Here is a 21567-nt window from a genome sequence, read left to right as displayed (position 1 = left end):
CGCGGCATGGACGCTTGGTGGCCTGTACTCTAGATAGTGCAAGCATTTTAAAGCCAAGCTCAAACACCCCTTTCTGTGGTCCATTAAAATGAGGCTTTATAGGTATCTGTGCCAGGTGGCATTCCACATGATAGGGCAGCCTACTACTGTATGTGAATGAGTATGTGTGAGATAATAGTGGAAAAAACTAAAAAGTTAATTATTGATTAAACAAGCAGCAAACTCTGTGTATGTTCACAAGTATCCGCAAGGAGAGCCGCAGGCGGGAGCCGTTAGTGCTGTCCGTTATACCCTTAAAAGGCAGAGCTTTAGTGTCCCCCAAATTTTCTGGCACCCTTGGTCCCATAGGTTACAGGTAGCTTAAGAGGGTGATCGCACATATCCTACTCTTCTGTTGGATCATACTTCACTCACTGTTATACCGGACATACTACATCCAGCGCTATGGACAAGGGTGGCGCTGGTAAACATCTCAAGGATAGGTAACACGCAGCGAATACCTGTGAAAGAAGATTGAACTGCTGGTGGTAGAGCCCCGAACACGAAATTCAAAGCTCATAAGTTCACAACCATCTGACTGCATTAGGCTGTTTTCTTTTACTTTCTAGTCAATTATTGCAATCATTACATGGTTATTTCACAATGACCAATAAAAAATATCCCCTATACCTTCCTTGTGTCAGTAGATGTTGGCTTAGTGTCAACAGGTATACAGGCACACAATACACCTCCCAGAGGCTTGGAGAGCTACAAGCTTCGCAGTTATTGAATAAAAAAATGAACTAAGATTGAAAAAGAGATATGCAAGCAGGTGGTCTAGTTATCACCATGCATGCTATACACTGCTTAGCAGAGCAGAAAGTGGTTGTTATTAAAAAATACCAAAACTATAGGTCTGCTTCACTGGTAACTGCACCTGGAAGTTGCTGCTGGAAAGTCATTGATTCTCACGGTCTCATTCCTGGTGCGCTGCGATGACCATTCTCGTCCAGGGTCACACCGTCACAAACTTCCAAACTTCCGCATGCCTGCAGCTTTCATGAATGGGACTGGCAGATGACCCTGCTGCCCTGCTCCGTTCTTCAATGCATCCTTTGATAAGTGGAAAAAATTTGGTAAGCTTAACAACATAAAAAACCGGTACACACACACACATATACATGCAGTTTAATAGTGCACTACTCTTTTCCTAGTAGTTACTACCTGCTGTGGCCTTCTCCAATTGCAGCATATTTTTTCACCACTACTCCCTCCTCATCTTTAAATAAAATGGTACTCTCCATTTTGCTATTACAACTGCAGCATACTAAACAAGGACAAATGAATGACTTGCACATAGCGGAGCCTTCAGAGAGTTTTTAATTCAAGACTAGAACCACTACTTACAATATCCGACTAGTGGTATTAGGCAGGGTGGCACATAAATCGTAATGTAGAGTCAGCACTGATTCCGGTAACAAAATAACACTGCCAAGGTTAGCTGAGTGACTGAAACCTCTGTCATGTGGTGCCAACACTTACACCTAAATGCCAGATATTCTGCAATTATCTTGTTGCTTTTGGGTTAACCATATTTTTCTTGGCTATTACAGTATGATGTGCTATTAGCAAGAAATTAAATGCAAACAAAGCAACTAAAACATTAGCAGCAAAATGAAAAGACTAACAAGGGATTCTTCATACCAGAATAGGTAACTCACTTTTAAGGCATGAAGACGATATTTTAAGTGATTATGCGTTAGCTGTTTTGTTCAAATTTCATTTATTGCTCCCACTACGTCTGCTGTACAAAGTGCTTTTTATTATATTACGGTTTATTCTCTTAAAAGGGGCCATGACAGCGTATTTTCGTGTATACCCTGCTAATTGCATTTAATTCCCAACACGTTAAATTACAATGCCCAGAAGTTTCAGTTGATTCTGTGCACTAGATATTTTTAAACCGAATTTCTTTTTTGTTTATACAGTTAAAATTCAATTTAATGAATTATTTCATTAAATTGAGAAATTTGCAAAGTAGAGGAAGGCATCTTTCCGCCCTTCCAAATCTAAAATAGTAACACAGTGGCACTCGAAAGCTACCGCATCACTTTTACGGATAACCCGCCCCTGTGCATATGGAAAGTCTGCAAAGGCAGCCAAATCGCTTGTGCATGAAAGCGACATCTCGTAAAACGGATTCAAATCCAAGGTGGAAAGTGCCGCAGATTACTGAGCTCGTTGCTCCATGCAGGGGCGCAGCTTACTGCCCTGTCAAAACAAAACCAGGGCCATTACTTGGGCAAACTAGAGGTCACTGCTGGCACGCTGCTAATAAGCTGCGAGACATTGTGGGTACTATAAGAGAGAAATCACTCCTTTTTTCTACTTATTTCTTCCGGGAAAACTTTGTTAAATCGAGTTTACTGATTGATCATTTTGTTACCTCGGGTTCACGAGAACAATGAACCCTGTGAGTGCTTGCCGGGGAATCAAAATTTGTTCATAAAATTTAAACTTCATAAATCGGGTTTTCTTTAGATAAGTCAAGTTTTAACTGTATTGCGAAATGATTGCTGGTCTGACAACCATTGATTACTGACATCACAAGAGGATACCTGCTCCATGTAGTCTGCTACGTGCTGTTGGCTGCATGCTTGCATGCACACAGTGGACGGCGGTCGCTTGAAGTGTTTTAGCTGAACGAAATAAAATGCATTTCCCGTGTTTTCTTTTCAAAGGCTTAGCACGCGAGCTTAGTGGTCTTTGAGAAAGCAGACTTGCTCGTGGCGCCAGTTTTGTGATTGTTGAAAAAACAGAAATATGGGCTCCTGTTTTATTATTTTCACTCAGAAGCCTGTTATTCGTATGTTATGAGTCTGGTCTCTTTTGAGCGGTCAAGTGCTCCTGTATGTGAAAAGCGGCACGTGCCGTGCATGCCTTCGCCAGTGTACGCCGTGAGGGGCATGGTGGTGGCATTCTGTCGCTGGCTACCAAATTCTTGACCGCTATTTGTTGGCTTGATAATTAAACAAATTACAACAATGTGGCACTACAGTAAGATTGCGGCATGAAAGGAGCAGATATAAGTGCTGAATGCAACAGCTTCCCCCGCTGCATGCATGTGCCAATCGAACATACATCCCTTTCAACTCTTAGAACCCTTTTGCAGAACCAAGCTGCTGGCAAAGCCAAAGCAACTCTAATGTTTCATTGCCTGCGCCGATTAATAGTCGCCACCGTCTAAATGAGTGCTTCAAGATAAATAGTACATCATTTAGCACTGACTGCATGTATGCAAAGTTCCCTACGAATGCGACGATTACGACAGATGCAGTCCTGCGCTGAGGTTGTTTACATTGCTGTGCACAAACAGTACTACTTGTTTGCTTGGCATAACACGCAAGGTGGGCTCTTCATATTTTAAATTTTATCTGCTCTTGCCCATAAATTGTAGTTTTACTTGTTTACACACTACGATAACATTGCAATAAGAGACAATGATGCTATCACCTGCTTGGGAAATGGTTCGCATTGGACCGGCGCTTCCCGTTAATTGTATCTGCTTCCTTCAATGTCACCAATATTTGATTTTAGTAGATTTATCTAAAAATACATTCAGAGGCAATTCTTATTAATTAAAATAGACAAATTTATTGTCCACAGTTGAGGTCGACTGCCCTCGGCATATGCTCTGCAGACCAGTTCACATCGGCACTTCTCCCTTATTGTACGCACGTCCTGCGATCCAAGCAGTCGTGGCTTTTTTCAAAGTCAAAGTTTATTGCATCAAACATTTTTACAGAATACATAAAAAAAGGCAAATGTAGACAAAGCTTTGCTCGATGGCTATTTGCATGCACTAAAGCTTATCAGTTCGCTGTCCGCAATTACCGAAATTGCACACACGAGTCCTGCGGACTTGCTAGGCCTTGTAACAAAAGGGGCCGGGTGTCCGCCGCCGACAGAAATTTAAGAATCTGGCTAATGTTCACTGCTGATTACTATCAAAGTGTGAAGATATGAAACGCAGCTTCTCCTTTCGTTTTTTGCTATGTGCGTAAGGTAGACACAAGCGCAGTTTTTCAGACCGTTGCCTCACCGGGCACGAAGCTTTCACTCTGCTTCACAAGCCCAAGCATAGGCGGCAAGCGACCAGCGGCACTGTCACGCGGTGTTTTGCCCATGTCACTTGCCTCGCCGCTGGGTTTTGTGTAAAGGCACCAACTGAAAGCACATCTTCGCTGGCGCACACACGTCACCGTGGCTAGAATGAGGTCCAATAAGGTTTTAAATTTTTAAGTTCAAGGAATGTCATACCAATTAGCATTGATGACTAGCTCTCTTCTGGTTCCCACTAAGCTCATTCTTTACACTACTACGATAAGTGGTCCCTGGTCGTGCTGGCATCGTCGTCAGTATAGCATGACAGACCGTCACATCAGTGACGGCACCTGTATGCCAACCAGTCCGCCGACTGTCAATCGGCGCCGCATCGGCCAAGTGTGACTGGACCCTACCTATATTGAAGAAAAACTAATTTTACTGTTTTCGATTTTGCGGAAACTGTCGCTCATATATGAGGGATGACCACTACATCGATTGCCGCGATAATGGCAGACGATGTTGGTCCGTGTGTGCCCTAATGATGTCACAAAAGCATTCAATATGGCAGTCGCTGCCGGTGGGAGGCGTTTCCCCGGTCTCAATTTTGATCGCATTTTTGGAATATAGAGTACGTCCAAGGCACTAAAATTTTGGAAATTGAATAATAGGCTTTTGTATTAGTTATTGAATTGCAAAGCTGCAATATGAAGAATGACAGTATCATGGCCCCTTTAAGCCTGCATCTCCAAAGGTGGCTAGAAATAATGAACAAAATACAAAAGGCAAAATAACTTGAGAGCAATAAACATAGCATCGCAGACAGAAGTGCCCAGGACGTGGCTCCGACGGGCGAAGCAAGTCAGACTGCATCGCTGCGCCCTAGCTTGGGTGCAAGCCTGTACTTGCTGGCTCGTTCGCGCGAGTTATTTTTCGCCCAGGAACCTTCCGTGAGATGCTGCTATGTGATGCGCTGTCAAATGCAGATAACGCTTCCCAGGCCAAGGTGCACCAATTTTCCTTTCCACATAGTCTCTGTTGGACTGTCTGGGAAAAGACTGCAAAAAGAGACGCAGCCAGAAAAAAAAAAAAAAAATGTTGCCATTCAATGTACGCTTGATTAAGAGGAAACCGCTCCCACTCAGCGAAAGCCACGGCAACTGTCTTGTCACCACCGCAGCAGATGCTTTCAAACGATGCCTTCGTGGCGGCATCTCGCAGAAGATTCATGGGCAAAAAGCAACTTGCGTCAAGGTGACAGCCAATACACGCTTGTAGGCAAGTTAGGACGCACATGCACTTATTTTTGATCTTGAACCAGGTGAATCATCACCAGATAGCGCAGCGATGCAGTTTTCCCTGCTCCGGCCATTGGAGCCGCGTCCTGGGCAGTTCTGTCTTCCATAGTACTCACCATTAAAAATGTGGGCATCTGGAGCTGTGCATCTGGAATATAAATATGAAATGCCAATCAGATTATTGCCACGACCTACTATACTCAAATGCCGACTTGGCTCGGTTTAATGTCCTGAAGCAGCTCAGGCTATAAAGGACGCCATAGTGGAGAAGGGCTCTTGATAATTTCGACTATCTGTGATTCTTTAATGAGCAATGACATCCCACAGTACACACTATTGAAACACGGCCGCCAGGGCTTGTATCACACCCAGGTCGTCCGGTCAGTAGTCACCCACTGCAGTGGGATAAATCCTGATTTAAGCATGCAGATATAATACTGAACCATACAGCATGGTCAAAAACACATAGTAAGCCATGAGAATACATTCTTCATGGCTTTAGCAACCTGCAATGCTTCATTCGTCCTTACTTGATAGAGTCTGATTGCACTGCGCACTTGACGCTGTTTCTGAACGAACTACCGGCAAAATATCTGAATGTAGTAAAATGAAAGATGCTATAAAATAATGCAGCAAACTGCAACTGCCAAGGCACATACGAAAGACAAATCACTTTGATTTTAAAGTAAAATGAGAAAATAATAAAATGAGTAAAAGCCAAAAAAATATGTAAATGTCAATAATGTTCTTAGTATACTCACAACTATGCCAAATAGTGCCTCAGTAATAATGTTATATTATGCATCCAGAGATTCAATTCTAGTGCAAATATTAGAAGAAAAAAGGTTATGCTGTTGTGATCTAATAAGCCTACCGATAGTTGAACCACATAAGTGAACAATGTATGCTGCAAGGTCACTGCAGTGTTCTCGCACTGATGAAGAGTGCTTCCATGGGGAGGTGGGGCTGTGCTCACCATTCATACAATAACCTAAATTTGTTTTCCATTTTGTGCCTATGCTAATCCAAAACTAAGTACCACACGCACATTACCTGTCCCAAGATGGCCATGCATACTGGGCACCATGGAATAAGTGCCAATTTCAGTGATGGCTCTTTCAACTCTCATTCAATAATGAGAAGCTTGAAAGTACGTATGCTAAGGTCTACAGAAATAAGATGTTTTATGGGCCACATGTAAGCTTCGTGTTGCCGCTTGGAATCCGCGTGTATGAGAAACTCAGTGACAGGTATTCTCCATGCGTTACAGCGGCATGAAAATGCACTATACACAAACATCATCTATAGTGGGCACCTGAGCTGGTTAGCACTGCCACAGCCAAGGTCGAGAAATGGTTCGTCTCTGTTCCGGAGTCAAAGCTCACACAGCGGTCAGTGACAAAGGTGCTTCCGTAAAACTGGAGAGCAACATGTAGTTCAGGCACATTCACAGGGATGACGACCCGGCAAGATGGCTTTGGAGAGTTGACAGTGTGTGTTGCATAACTGTGGATAGTTTATCAACACAGAACCCTCAATTCTCAGCTCTACTACACGTGACCTAGATAAGGTGCTTCTTTAATAGATTTTAATCTTAGGGTTAGATGCAAGCTTCCTGGACAAGGCACATCCGGATAAGTGCCTGATGGCCATCAGTTTCCTTAAAGCTTATATAAAAAGACATGTGACCTCATTCCGTGTTGGACCTTGAAACAAGTTCTTGGAGCATGCACTTTGTTTTTAGGTGGAGTCGTGGTCACCCAGGCATTGCTATCTTTTCATCACGGATGATCGGAAATTTGTGCTTGCATCAGGGCAATAATGGAAGATCACCATGTGGCAAAGCAATCTCCCTACTTAAGCTCGGCCACTAATATCTGTGACAGAAGACAACATGAAAAAGAGACAACATGGATAAAGCACAGCAGGACTACCAGGCGTCAGCTGCCACATACTCACGGTGCACAGAGCAAAAAGAACACTTACCTCAGTTTTGTGCGTTCTTATTATGAGCAGCCACTATAACAACCTATGACCCCCTTTGTGTAAAAAAAAACTTCTCCAATGGGGTGATAATAAGGCTTCCGAAGTCCAGCTCTCCAGTTTCACAGGGGCACTGCTCTCACTAACCACTTCAATTTTGGAATAGAGATGGAACTCAGCCCACGACGCTACTGGGCCTGTTTCTTGACCTCCGCTAGAGCAGCGCTAACCAGTGCAGCTGCCCATCTGAAGTGGAATTAATTTATGACATAGTTTCTGGCGGCTGTCGTGTGCGGCAACTACGGCCAAATCTCCAGTGATCATGGATTCCAAGCAGTAATTGGAATGCAACACATGAAGAATGATTCATAATTAAATAGTTTTAAGCGCAAGAAAGGACAAGACACACAGGGTAGGAGAAAGGACGAAGCGCCACGTCCTGTCTCCTACCCTATGTGTCTTGTCCTTTCTTGCGCCTAAAACTATTTAATTATGAACCAAAACCAACTAGCACAGCAGCAAGTGCTCTTAGAACATGAAGAATGCATGCTTGCGGAGCAAGAAGTTCCTGTCTGCTATGTTCACTGCAAAAATGGCAGGCAGTGATGTCATACTGCAGCGCTGCGGCTGCACGCTAGTGCATATCACCTATATGCAAACAGCGGTGTCATTAGAACCAGCAGCACCCACTGTAGCAACTAGCTTGTGCCCCACCCCGGCCGCTCCTACCCAACTCATGCATCGCATTAGTGTGAAGCTCGCTATATAGCATAGGGAAGATCATTTTGTAAACAATCACATGGAAAGCCTATCTTATGAATACCATAATATCTGCATGGAGATATCACAAGAAGCAGGAAAGCCAGCATGTGAAATGTGCTTTGGAACAAAGGAGCACTAATAATTAAACATCTGTTTGTGACATGGCTGAATGAGGCAACTGACAGTGAGAATTAGCAGAGCCAAGAGTTAGTAAATTAAAGATTAAGAATTGGAAATATTGTTTAGTATTTAAAAAAGTTGCCGCAATGCGAGTAGGAATAGGCGAGTAGGAATAGGCGAGTAGGAATAGAGTTAAAATGGCAACCTGCTAAGGACTATTCGAAGTTGTGCTGAAAAACTGAATTCACATCAGCACGCATTACTAGAAAGAAACCAACAACCAACTGATGCGAACAATGCCCAAGCATGTGTAAATGCATGTACTGGTTGACATGAACAATCAAGGCTAACTAAAGTCGTGATAAGTGTACAGGCCACTTGGAAATACAGAAAACTGAACTTATACCTCTGCCACACGGCATTCCTCGAAGGCCTTTCCAGCAAAGGCACCTCTTTTCAACAAAGGACTGAAAGTTCAAAGGGACAGTGACACAGCTACACGGTGCAGCCCAAAGGTGAAACAGTTGTTGAGGCTTAGCACCCGCTGTTGTGCTCGAGGCAGCTGAAGTGAGTGTTTTAAAATTGAAGAGGGGAATTCTGTTTATTCGTCGAGCTCAGACACTTTTTTATTCTAATTGCTTCCTTAAAAGAACTGCAGCAGCTACTCTCATCAGCAGCATCAGGTTTTGTCTATTGCCATGGCCACCAAAGGCTCTTGGTGTTGCTGCAACACCTTAAGCCTTTTACTGTTTTGAAAGCTGGGTATAAATACAAACACGCATACAAAAAACAAACCCAGAGACACCATTCGTATTTTTTAAATAAGTTTTCAAACACTGTTGGCTGCACCTATCTTTTTTTATTGCTTTTACTTTTTGATGCTGGATAGCACTGCGATTGCAGGTTCTCGAAGGGAGCACCATTGGGCTCCAAAGGTCTCGGACAGGCGCCTTCCCCTCCAAGGTCCTTAGCGACAAAGGTGTGACATTTGTGCCATGTAGCTGCATTCCTTACGCCTTTGGATATAAGGACCTGATTCTCATAGGCCTTTGCGATGCCCGTGTGACAGGGGTATTATATGGGCAGGAATGACCAAAGCATAATAAACCAATCGAGGCAATTTACACAGCTAGCGGAAAGCAGCTAAATTACATCTATAATTACAAGGTGCAAATATTTAGTTATTAAAACAAACACTTTCAGAATGTCGCTTGTTACATATACAAAGGGTGCTCAGTAAGCATCTACTGAAGTACCTTCTGCCAGCATTACAAACTTCAGCTTTTTTGTGCAGATTGAAACAAGTATAAAAATAAAGAGATTAGCGGCTCACTCTAATTAAAATACTGGAAGTGACGGGACAGCAAGTGCAGTGAAGTGTGGGCTAGGTGGAAAGGAAACCCCATTTTGCAAGTAAATTGTTTTCAAAGAAAAGAATACAAATGAAATCTATGAAAGGAACACTCCTGAATGTTCATAATGCACCTTCCTACAACCAAGTAAAGTTTTGGGTTCAGCAGACCTTACAAAAAAAATATCCAGGAGACGTCCAATCTCGCATTGTTATGGGAGATGGATCATGAGTCAACCACCATGATCTATAGTCCAAACAAGAGTTCAGGCTACGAAAAAAGGGCCATCAACTCCAAGAAATTTCATGACGCATTGTCAGCTGCAAATACTATGCAAACAGCAATTCAGAAAATAGGAGGAATCTTTTTTACTAAAGTTTACACCACACAAGCAAATACAGGATACACCTATGCTTCATAAATAAACCTAGGCATTGTGTGGGCAGTCAAAGCGAAATTGCGGGAAGTTGTCGGAAAACTTGCTGCTAACTCACAAGTCTTTCAAATTGCACTAGCTGGGAATACGACTATGAAGCTCAACCACTGAACCTGCTGTGCAGGCCTTTGTCCCAATGGTTACTTTTTCTTCCGTAACATGAAGAAATCTCTGCACAGGCTACAATTGCCTGATGATAATGTAGTCAAGGAAGCAGTAACAGGTTTCCTCCTGCAGCAGCAACACACCTCTTTCTGTTGCAAAGGAAACCATATGAAGTGAATTGAAATTAGCACGCTAATGTCGCGAAGGTTAGAGAATTTAATTTTCTCCTAAATATTTTTTATATATTTGGGCAGACAACTAACCGAGTACCCTCTGTATTAGCCTGGTCAGGAAATAACCGTGGATGTACTCAGTGAATGCCCCCACTAGCGCAGATTGTGTATGGAGGAAGAAAAAAAAAAAGAAAACTTTTCTCCTTCTGTCATGGCTTTCCAGCTGATGATGGTTTCTTAAAGAACTGTAGACACCAAATTTTGGTTGCACATTTCAGTGTTTTTAATGACGCACAAGCTGTTACTATACACGGATCCCCATGTCGTATTTGCCTACGACCGCTTAATAGTTTATAACCTAAATTTTTTTTCTCGTCTGTATAGGCTTCGATGTGAACAGTTCAGCGATGGCTATGATGTCCAAGTCAAGTCTAGGTCATCTGTCGGATAGAAAACTGCGATATAATCACTGCTTCTTCACTTCTTGCGATTCCCATTTTTGAAGCAGGCTGGCTTTAGCGTTTTAGTCAATCAGAATGGCGAAGCAGTGATTCTATTGCGGCGAATCTTTGCAGTGTTTGTTCATTCTTCAAATCTGCCGGCATGCCGCTTTATTGCTTTGTTTGCGATGCAAAACGCGACCAGATTTATCTCGATTGATTGCTTCAGGATGTTAAAGTAACTTTGCACACTTTATCTCGAAAGTTCGCTATCAGCTTTAAATTGCAATCTGTCCAACGACCGCTGAGCACGCGTGTTGCTACGCCGCCGCCAAGTGATCCAGTTCATTGTGGGCACAAGTCAGCCCAAATAAAGAGTTTTGCAAGATGTGACCAGATTTATCCGGTTGAACGCATCCAGGCAGAGCTGATTCTACGTTGTTCCAGAATGTTCTAGTAACTTTGCACACTTTATCTCGAAAGTTATTCTCGAAAGCTTTATATTAAGCACGGCCAACAGCGGCGGGTGTTCTGTGCCACGACCGCCGAGCATGCTTGTTGCTACACCACTGCTAAGTGATCTAGTGCATGTGGGTGCAAGTCAGCCCAAATAAAGAGTTTTGTTTAGACTCCATTTTCGCTGTCGTCTGCTCCCCGGATTGCAGTCACCGCTTTGTGAAAATATTGCAGTTTTTTCATCTGTCACGTGCCCTAGACGTAAAAGCCATCGCTCGGCTGTTGAAACCAAAACCGAAACAGGTGAGTTGAAATTATATGAATATGAAGTTATACAGCAGCTGTAGGCAAATACCACATGGTGATCTGTGCATAGTAAAGTCTTGTGCATCATTAAAAACAATAAAACAAGCAACCAAAAATTAGGTGTCTATAGTCCTTTAAACGTAGAAACTTTTTGTCTGTTAACAGATAATACTGCAAGGCCTGAGAACCTAGACATGTAACCATAGTAGATTTCAAATAGTTTTTCAGTTTCCAACTAGAACCCACTGCCCCATCTCCTCATGCCAGAGACAGGAATTATCCTAAAGAGCATTTGCATGTGTAGTGAAAAAGATGTACGTGAAAAAAAATCCGCATGATTTATGTACGGGCTTGGTCAGTTCAATGCTATTACTTGCTGCTCTGTGGTGTCTCCATACCAAATGAAATAGAAGAATGAGAGTTTCGGATTTGAAACAATGAGCTCGTACAGAGTCCAATAAGGCCATTCGACAAGTGCAGTGTCACCACCACGGTCACTGCCCTCCCCACTCATGTGGTGCAGCTTTATCTCCTTGAGCCATACACCCCTCACTCCTCTGCTGTGATGCCACTGCGTTAAAACAGTAACATACAGACTAAGAGGTTGCACACAGGAAACGCAATATGATACTACAGTTGGATACAACTCAAGCAACAAAGCAGCTTTTTCCCCCTCAAAGGACTTCCCTGCAACCAGTGGTGTTAGCAGATTCTTATTTTGTCGTAGATAATCCCCTTAGGCCTGCTAGCTTGACACCACAGGGTATGGCAGATGAAAGAGGGTTCATCAACATCAACCCGACTACAACCACTTCAGCGAAAAAGTCTTTTCCCGTATCCCTCCAATTAACCCGGCCTTGTGCCAGCTGCATCCACATAATCCCCGCAAAATTTCTAATCTCATCCAGCCACCTGTATTTCTGCTGCATGCCCCTACACTTCCCTTCCCTTGGAATTCAGTCCGTTACCCTTGCCTTCACATTAGATGCCCTGCCCATTTCTCCTTGAGTTCAACTACATTATCAGAAATGCACGTTTATTCGCTGACCCACTCTGTACCTTTCATGTCTCTTAACGTTACACCCATCATTTCCTGTTCCATAGCTCTCGCGTTGATCTCAATTCAAGCTGCACCCTTTTCGTTGCACTCCACTTTATGCCCCACACACGAATACCGGTAAGATAGAGTTGTCGTGCGCTTTCCTCTTAAGTGATACTGATAACTTGCCATTCATGATCTCAGAGTATGTGCCAAATGCACTCCATCCCAATTTGATCCTTCTAGTTATTTCCATTTCGTGATCCGGCTCTGCGGTCACTACCTGCCCTTCTGCGGTCATTACCTGCCCTAAGTAGACGTATTCCCTTACCACTTCCAGCACCTCGCTACCTATCGTAAACTGCTATTCCCTTCAGAGGCTGTTGAACATTAACGTTACATTAGAAAATCATTGGTTCCTCAGGTATACTCCACTGAAAAGGCATTCACCATTGCTTACTCGGATTAATTGTGACATCACGAAAGTCGCAAGACACCAATGGCTGAAGGGCCTCCTTTAAAGGGCATCTGCTGCTTTTATCTTGAGTTGTATACAACTACATTGCATTATCTATATGTGCCTACAGTCTGCACTGAAGCAAATTTTGATAAATACACAAAACTTATAAAGGAAAAAAAGACTTACCATTCTTGGCGAAACACAATCCTCGCCATTAGTCTGCAGACTCCAAGTGTGAGGTCTGTTCGGCTAGTGCCATTTTTTCGCAGGCTTTCGCGTAGGAGACTAGGTTGTAGGAGATACAAGGCAACAAAATTAGGCATGGCAAGCAACAAGGGGTGTACTTAAGTAACACTTGTGCCACACTAAACCTATAAATACCAACACTGCCGGTTTCCAACACAGCTTGCCTCGCAGAAACTCGTGACTTAAAGAAACCGGAACTTGTCAGTAATTTGAGTTCACGATTCAGGCAAGAAACAAAAATTTTTGAAAACTGCACACTCTCTCTGTAAAGTATTCTCCATGCCTACAACTCCATTGAGAATACCTTCCCAGTAGGTGACTAGTTGCATTATCAACATTTCATTCAAAAGGGACGAAAGAAATAACATTTGGGTATATGGCACAGTGAGCGATCCTTCTGAGCAACTAGCCTGCAGTTTAAAAAGGCGGTTTCCTGGATTTTAACCTAGGCAGAAAGTTTGGTAGCAGGCAATCCACAATGGGTACATGCAAAGGGAATAGTGCAAATGAACACAGACAGCTTTGATACCTCGACTACTCTCTTTTTCTGAGAGTGAAAAACCCCTATAAATGAATTAATAACCAGCTAGCTTACACTATGAACTCAGGGGTTACAGTTCCGTGTTTGAAATGCATCTGAACTTCACTTCGTTTTTGCTTCCCAATTACATACCCAAGACATCATGATCTGGATATCAGGTTGTTCTAGTTCAATTTTTGAGGCATAATTTTTGTCACATACAAGACATCCCAATGTGGATATAAACTTAATCCAGTCCAATTTTTGTGGCATTTTTTTATTGTCATGAACAAACAGCTACAAATTCATTACGAAAAAGCAAGCAATTCAAGTTCCAGCTTAACATTATTGAATGGGTTGAATTGCCAAGGCTCAAACACAATAATCTTGGTTACTTGAAGTCTAACACCTAGACGTCTTGTTTTTTAGATTTTAGTTTTGACTGTGGCTAAACATCCATTGTACAGATCCAGCACATTCATATTTAAGACACGTCTCAGCGATCTGAAGGCTCAGGCTAAAGTCATGCCGGATGTAAGAAGAAACTGAGTATATTTTTTTTTCTTCAGGACACAGCGAGACTGATTCGATCCTATCCGTGTTTTCTCAAATTGATCCCACAATATTTTCCTAGCAATTTTGACTATGTGACTATTAGCATCCCTAACCCAGTATGAGCTGCAGCAAAGAAATGAGGTTGATACGCTTTGGTAGCGCGAGTGGTGACACCACTTCTGAGATATGCCCTGGGGCATTTAATTCTGGCACACCTGCTCGATTTTACCCTAAGTGACCTTCTCGCTGCTCCTTTCATTGCGGCAGTTATATCTCGAGAATATTTACCTGCTACCCGAAATGAAGCTACTGGTGTTGAGTATGCAAGCTTCGAGTGTATGCTACGTGTCCTGTTGCACTTGCACAACCAACACCTGGAAGCCTGTTGTAAAGCTTGCCGTTCGTTGTTAGTTGCAGTGGGATAAATGCAGAACCACTCCTGGTTACCCCCATGTAATCATGATGTGCATGTGTGTGCCCGTGTTTACACTTCAAGCAGGTGACTACTGCTTTGCGATGTCTCCAACTCTCATTGAAGTCCATAACTCAAATTTTTTCTTAAACTCTATGACAAGGGAAGAAAATAAAAACTGAAAAAGAATGTTCTGAGTTTCTCGACCACATCCCTTTTCTTACCTGCATATCCCAAAACCCTACAAGGGCATCGCTGCCAGTCCAGTGGTGCCTCTACCCTCTTCCTCGCCATCTGCTCAATGGCAGACTGTGTAGTGCCTTGAGGTGGGCACAAGCACCTTTGTCTTAACTTCGTCAGCCAGTCAGTCGGCACTGCACCGACTAAATCCTTTTGCGTGAACGCTACCACGCAGAAAATGTACTGTGGCTTTGGCCTCTTTCTTTTTCTGAAACACAATTATGCAAGGTAAAGCCATAAATATGTAGAGCAAGGTTATGCTTGACTCGCTCCATACTGCTCTTGTCGGCACCCGCGAAACTTTTACACGCGTCAGGCGTATTCACACTCGCTAAAAACATGCAAACATTGCTTGCATTGCTAGCAAACCATGTAAAACGCCTAATCATCCGCTTAACATTTTACGTGGACCAACTCCTAAGGCGTCATTTATCGTTGCTGTCGAAAAATGTAGAAAACGGCCAACCGCTTCAAAGCAAAACGCGGCACTACGGTGGAAACATCCCGCGTTGTAAGAGGCCGCGGTTGACAGCAAGGCGGTGGACACATGTTAAGATTATCAGCATGCAAACAACGCTAGTCATAATGCACCCGAGAAGTGCAAGAGAGATTTATGCATCTACAAAATTGCACACAAGCTGATAGTTTAACCACGTGAGCCGGGCACTCGCAGCGCAGCAGTGCAGCTTCAATGCAGCCTTTGTATGGTGAAGTCTTTCGAAAAATTTCCCGCCTCAACCGCTGGCTCATTTGCGGTGAAACTGCACAAAGAGCTTGCGTATTCTGGTAACTTTTGGTACTTACTACGTTGAGCCGTGCACGATGCGAAAATGTAATCTTCTAAGTAGAGATCGGCGAACCAAAACCCGCAAACGACGCTTTTTCGATGCAGGGCGCCAATGGAGCCATCTGTTTTTGCTGTGGAAAACGTCTCGGCAAGGCAGCCGAGGCGTGCGTAGCAAGAGGCGCGGGCCCTTTGAATATGCCGTTCCGGTCGTTTCGTCTGCTTCTACCACGACGCAAGAGTGCTATCTCCTTCACCGTGGCTTCTATTGAAGCGCTTACATTTTCGGCTAATTGTGCGAATATCAGAATAACTGGTTTAACGAGGCTTTACCTTTCAAAGAATATTGTTTGCAACCCTAGCTTCGGCGGCCTTGTCGTGACGTTTTCCACTGCAAAAACAGATGGCGCCACTGCCGCCATTCGGCGAAAAAACATCGTTTGCGAGATTTGGTATTGTGCGTTTTTATCATGAAGACTTTCAAAAATCTCCCCGCCTCAACCGTTGGCTCATTTGCGGTGAAACTGCACACAAAGCTTGCGTATTGTGGTAACTTTTGTATCGTAGCAAGGTTGACAACGGTACTTACTTAGTTGAGCCGTGCATGATGCGAAAACGTAATCGTCTACGTAGAGATCGGCGAACCAAAACCCGCAAACGACGTTTTTTCGCTGAAGGGTGACAGCGGTGCCATCTGTTTTTGCGGTGGAAAACGACACGAGAAGGCCGCCGAGGCGAGCGTTGCAAAAAGCGCGGGCCCTTTGAATATGCCGTTCCGGCCGTTTCGCCTGCTTCAACTGAAGCGCTTACAACGTTTTCGGCTCATTGAGCGGGAAGAAAATGTCAGAACAAGTAGTGATTTAACGAGGCTTTTCTTTTCAAAGAATATTGTTTGCAGCGCTCATCTCGGCGGCCTTCTCGTGACGCTTTCCACTGCCAAAAACAGATGGCGCCACTGCCGCTCTTCAGCGAAAAAGCGTCGTTTGCGGGTTTTGGTTGCCGATCTCTACGCAGACGATTATGTTTTCGCATAATGCACGGCTCAACTAAGTAAGTAACGTTGTCAAACTTGCTACGATACACAGGTTACCATAATACGCAAGCTCTGTGTGCAGTTTCACGGCAAATGAGCCATCGGTTGAGGCGGGGAAATTTTTTTAAAGACCACGATAAAAACGTACAACGCTATGTAACGGGCCTGAACCAACCTCAGCTTTGATAGCAGCTTCGTTGACTTTGTCAGGAAAGTGTGGCTCCCAGACGATCAGTCATAAAACATGGTTGTGCTCTCCAGATGCCAATGGGAAAAGGAGAACAGTATTGTGCGTTTTTATCGTGAAGACTTTCAAAAATTTCCCCGCCTCAACCGTTGGCTCATTTGCGGTGAAACTGCACACGTAGCTCGCGTAGTATGGTAACTTTTGTATCGTAGCAAGTTTGACAACGGTACTTACTGAGTTGAGCCGTGCATGATGCGAAAACGTAATCGTCTACGTAGAGATCGGCGACACAAAACCCGCAGACGACGTTTGCACGTTAAAGATCCCCAGGTGGTCGAAATTATTCCGGAGCCCTCCACTACGGCACCTATTTCTCTTCTCTTTCTTCTTTCACTCCCTCCTTCATCCCTTTCCTTACGGCGCGGTTCAGGTGTCCAACGATACATGAGACAGATACTGCGCCATTTCCTCCCCCCCCCCCCCAAAAAAAAAACCAATTATTATTTTTTCGCTGAAAGGCGGCAGTGGCGCCCTCTGTTTTCGGAAGTGCAAAGCGTCACAACAAGGCCGCCGAGAAACAATATTATTTGAAAGGTAAAGCCTCGTTAAATCAGTTGCTCTGATATTTTTTTTCCGCTTAATTAGCCAAAAATGTTGTAAGCGCTTCAGTTAAAGCAGACGAAACGGCCAGAACGGCACATTCAAGGGGTCCGCGCTTCTTGCAACGCTCGCCTCGGCGGCCTTGTCGCGACTCTTTCGACTGCCGAAAACAGATGACGCCACTACCGCCATACAGCGAAAAAACGTCGTCTGCGGGCTTTGGTTCACCGATCTCTACGTAGACGATTACGTTTTTGCATCATGCACGGCTCAACTAAGTGCCGTTGTCAAACCTGCTACGATACAAAAGTTACCGTAATACGCAAGCTCTGTGTGCAGTTTCCTCACAAATGAGGCAGCGGTTGAGGCGGGAAAACTTTTGTAAGTCTTCGCGATAAAAACGCACAATACTGTACATATAGTGACTACTCATTTGGCTAAAGGGACTCGGATGATATCCCGACTGTTTTCATCTCGAATTCTTGACGACTACATCCAAGTCGATGCTGATCGAGTCAAAGCTCAAACATATCGTTAAAAGCTTAAAAGGGACACTGAGGAGAAATTGAAGTTGGCTTGTATCGATAGAATAGCAGCTCCTGATCACAAAAACGCCACTCTTACTGAAAACAAAGCTCTTGTAAATTAGAAAATAGCAAGAACCAAAATATAGGTGTCGCCGCCACAGGCCAATCTCGCAAGTACAAGCGTGATGACTTCCTATGACAAGAGGCGTGGCGGAATTTTTCTTACTTCATGGAAGCCACGAATCTCTGAGGCTGGCAAAGGAAGGTTGCGCACCGCACCGCTAGCCGTCAGAAATCACGGAGTCTGCGTTTACGTCACGTATCACGCCACTCCGTTCTGAGACGTCATAAGAGTTGCCGTGGCGTCATAAGAGTTCCCTGAGTTTGAATCAGAGCGGCGGGAAAAACTTTTTCATCTTCGAATCCAAATTTCTTTGAAATAAATGCATCTTTCGCGCCCGGACAAGCGGCAACAAAGCCATGAAATGCCGAACTATCAGATTTTGCTAACAAAAAAAAAATGATAGAGTTCTCCTCAGTGTCCCTTTAAACACTCGCGGTTTTTAAATCCTGATATGGCGACTCAGATTGTTTTTCTCTCATACTGACTTGTAATTTTTTTTGGTCTTGTATGTGCTTCTTGTCATTTAACCTCCTGTGAAGCTGCGCTATTGCTCGTGCATCTAAAATAGCGCTATTGCTCGTGCATCTAAAATAGCACCACGATTCTTTTTATGTTTTGTCTGTATCTGTATCCGACTGTGATGCGACGCCTAACAAGCCTCACATTCGTTTTGACTGCTACCCGTATGCCATCCCGTCACAGCTGGAACTGCCAAACCTGGGGAGAAAGATTCGGCACGGCCTCCCGCAACTAGCTTCCCATGGTCATCGGGAACACAGACGTCTCCAACTTTCTGCTGAATTGTACAGTTCGGGTCCTGACGGAATCTTGACGCTATCACGTCTTGAAAACCTGCGTAACAATTCTGCTCGGCCTCCGGCAACCCGGCCACCATGACCTCAATATATCGTAAAACTTAAATACCTGAAGAGCTGCGCTCAAACTTAGCATTGCCGAATACCGTAATCGTCGGTCAGTTCCTGGTCGCCAGAAAACGTCATGGAGGGGCTTTAAGCACATGTATCACCGAATAACTTTAAGCAGCCTACTATTTGCGATTTGCTTATTAAGCGTGATCTGAATTTTGCTCAATTGCGCGCATAAACTATGCACGTTTCGTCTGGATCTCAGCACTGCGGATATTTGCCAGCTTGCTCGTCTAGTAACTCAGTTTCAGTCATGGTGGAATAAAATCATATAGTAGTAGTAGCTCCATTAACTTAATGAAAATGATCACTCAAGGCCTCTTATTAGAGGTCATCATGATTGACGAAAACATTACTAAAGCTGAACTTAAGTTTGCCGCTTTAACTTCGCTTCCCAGGCACCTCAGTCCACTCAGACGTACCTCCGCCACTTCCGCTTCCACCCCTTCTCTTTTTTCTCTCAAGCCACACTGACCGCTGAGCAGAAGAACCGATCGACTCACCTACCCTCGAAGAGCTCCAGCTCGTTGCGCGCTCCGCTTGAGACTTCTCGATCGCACTCGTTATCATTTGGAATGACCAGTAAGTGGCAGATATATCGGCGGCTGAACCGGGAGGTCAGCGAATTTTTCCGCGAGATTTCTTCCCCCGCCGAGGGCGACCTTGGGTCTTCCACGACGGCACGCGAAGACAGTGAAATCGATGCCGACAATGAGGACACACGCAAAAGGCCCGAAGAATGCTCTGAAGCATCCGCAGGGCGAATCGGCGTACCTGAATGTTCTCACTTGCCAGGCGATTCTGATGACAGTGCCGAATATTTGTGGTCGTCCGACGAGGATCCGTCTACCGCGCAAGAAAGCACAGAAGCCAGCCCCACAACGACAGATGCTGCACGAGAGCTAGCGGACATAGCTCGGAAGCATTCACTCACCCATTCGGCAATTAATGACCTGTGTCTGCTTTTGCGTCGCCTTGGCCATCCACTATACCTCGTGACGCTCGCACGTTACTGAAGACTGAGCGAAAAGCTGATGGTCTTACCGACTCCGTGCATTTTGGCCTACGAAGTCAGATGATTGAAAGAGTGAAAAACGGTCTTCGCGATGTTGCAGGTACTAAGGTTGAGCTCCACGTGAACATCGACGGATTACCGATATTAAAGAGCTCTTCGCTGGGCTTATGGATTTTGCTGTGTTCAGTGGCGAATGAAGGTGACAGCTGACCATTTTTTGTCTCTATTGTGCAAAAAAGAAGCCGACAAATATTGAACAGATTTTGCGACCACCTCTAGAGGAAATGAAGAGTATGGAAGCTTCTGGCGTCATCATCAAAGGTGCATGTCACAGTGTTTCTCTTGCTGCAGTAATCTGTGATGCACAAGCCCGTTCGTATGTAAAATGTACCGAGACACACTGGTTATTACGGTTGTGACCGCTGCACACAGAAATGAGAAAGAATTGAGCGCAGGCAAACATTCCCCGTGTGTGCTGCTTTCATGAATCGCGTGAGAGGATTCTTTCCACACAATGGCCGACGCTGGCCACCACCACGCTGCAAGTCCACTTTTGGAGTTGCATGTGGAGTTGCAGAAACAAGCAAACCACTCAGTTTACATGAAAAGTTGGGGCACTATGTTGTACCTAAGCAAGTATATCGGCTTGCGTGCAGTGATGATTTGGTTTATGACGTTTAACGTCCCAAAGTGACTCAGGCTCTGTGGGACGCCGTAGTGAAGGGCTCCGGAAATTTCGACCACCTGGGGTTCTTTAAAGTGCACTGGCATCGCGCAGTACACGGGACTCTAGAATTTCGCCTCCATCGAAATTTGACCGCTGCGGCCGGGATCGAACCCGCGTCTTTCGAGTCAGCAGCCGAGCGCTAATGAATTCTTTTTTTCAAGAAGTAGAAGGATTCCTGGACATCTCGGGATTTTCACGGTGCTGATACGAAACGTCGTGGCCACCTCCATGTCCTCGAACAAGAAGAGTCCGAGCCATGTGAGCGGCCTGAAAGAGGAGAAATCGTTTCGTTTCTCCACCGCAAAACTTTGAGCTGACGCCGCATGCTTGAACAATTCAGGTCTCTCTGCGGAAGGAACGCACCATTTTGGCCTCCGTTTACTGCCTTTGAAAAATCACTTGGGCTTTGAAGAAATGCCCAAGTGCCTCCTCTGTGGGAGAGATGCGGCACTTGTCCATACAGCCATAATATTGGATCTCTGAAGAACTTTTTGAGTTTCAAGAGAATAAAGCTATAAAAAAATGCGGACACTTCATCATCATCATCATCATCATCATCATCATCATCATCATCATCATCATCCTCATCATCATCATCAGCAGCAGCAGCAGCCTTACTACACCCACTGCAGGGCAAAGGCCTCTCCCATGTCTCTCC

General features: G+C 44.4%; 1 long non-coding RNA gene across 2 annotated transcripts in view; it reads right to left on the bottom strand.

The window, feature by feature from the left end:
* The window catches only part of LOC144128826 (uncharacterized), a 36420-nt gene extending 20508 nt beyond the window's left edge, over positions 1–15912 (bottom strand). Inside the window, exons 1-6 of one of the 2 annotated variants that reach the window (XR_013313832.1) lie at positions 15791–15912; positions 14971–15194; positions 13200–13298; positions 7368–7610; positions 5498–5529; positions 917–1092 (exon numbers count right to left, since the gene is read on the bottom strand). This is a non-coding gene — a long non-coding RNA (uncharacterized LOC144128826). The remainder of the gene's footprint in view (positions 1–916; positions 1093–5497; positions 5530–7367; positions 7611–13199; positions 13299–14970; positions 15195–15790) is intronic. The other variant, XR_013313831.1, reaches the window with a different exon arrangement.
* Between the last annotated feature and the right edge of the window lie 5655 nt (positions 15913–21567).

Source organism: Amblyomma americanum, chromosome 4 (assembly GCF_052857255.1).
Source record: "Amblyomma americanum isolate KBUSLIRL-KWMA chromosome 4, ASM5285725v1, whole genome shotgun sequence".
NCBI classification, from domain to species: Eukaryota; Metazoa; Arthropoda; class Arachnida; order Ixodida; family Ixodidae; genus Amblyomma; species Amblyomma americanum.
The sequence above is the reverse complement of the archived record's forward strand: the minus strand, read 5'-3'. Positions and strand labels throughout refer to the sequence as shown.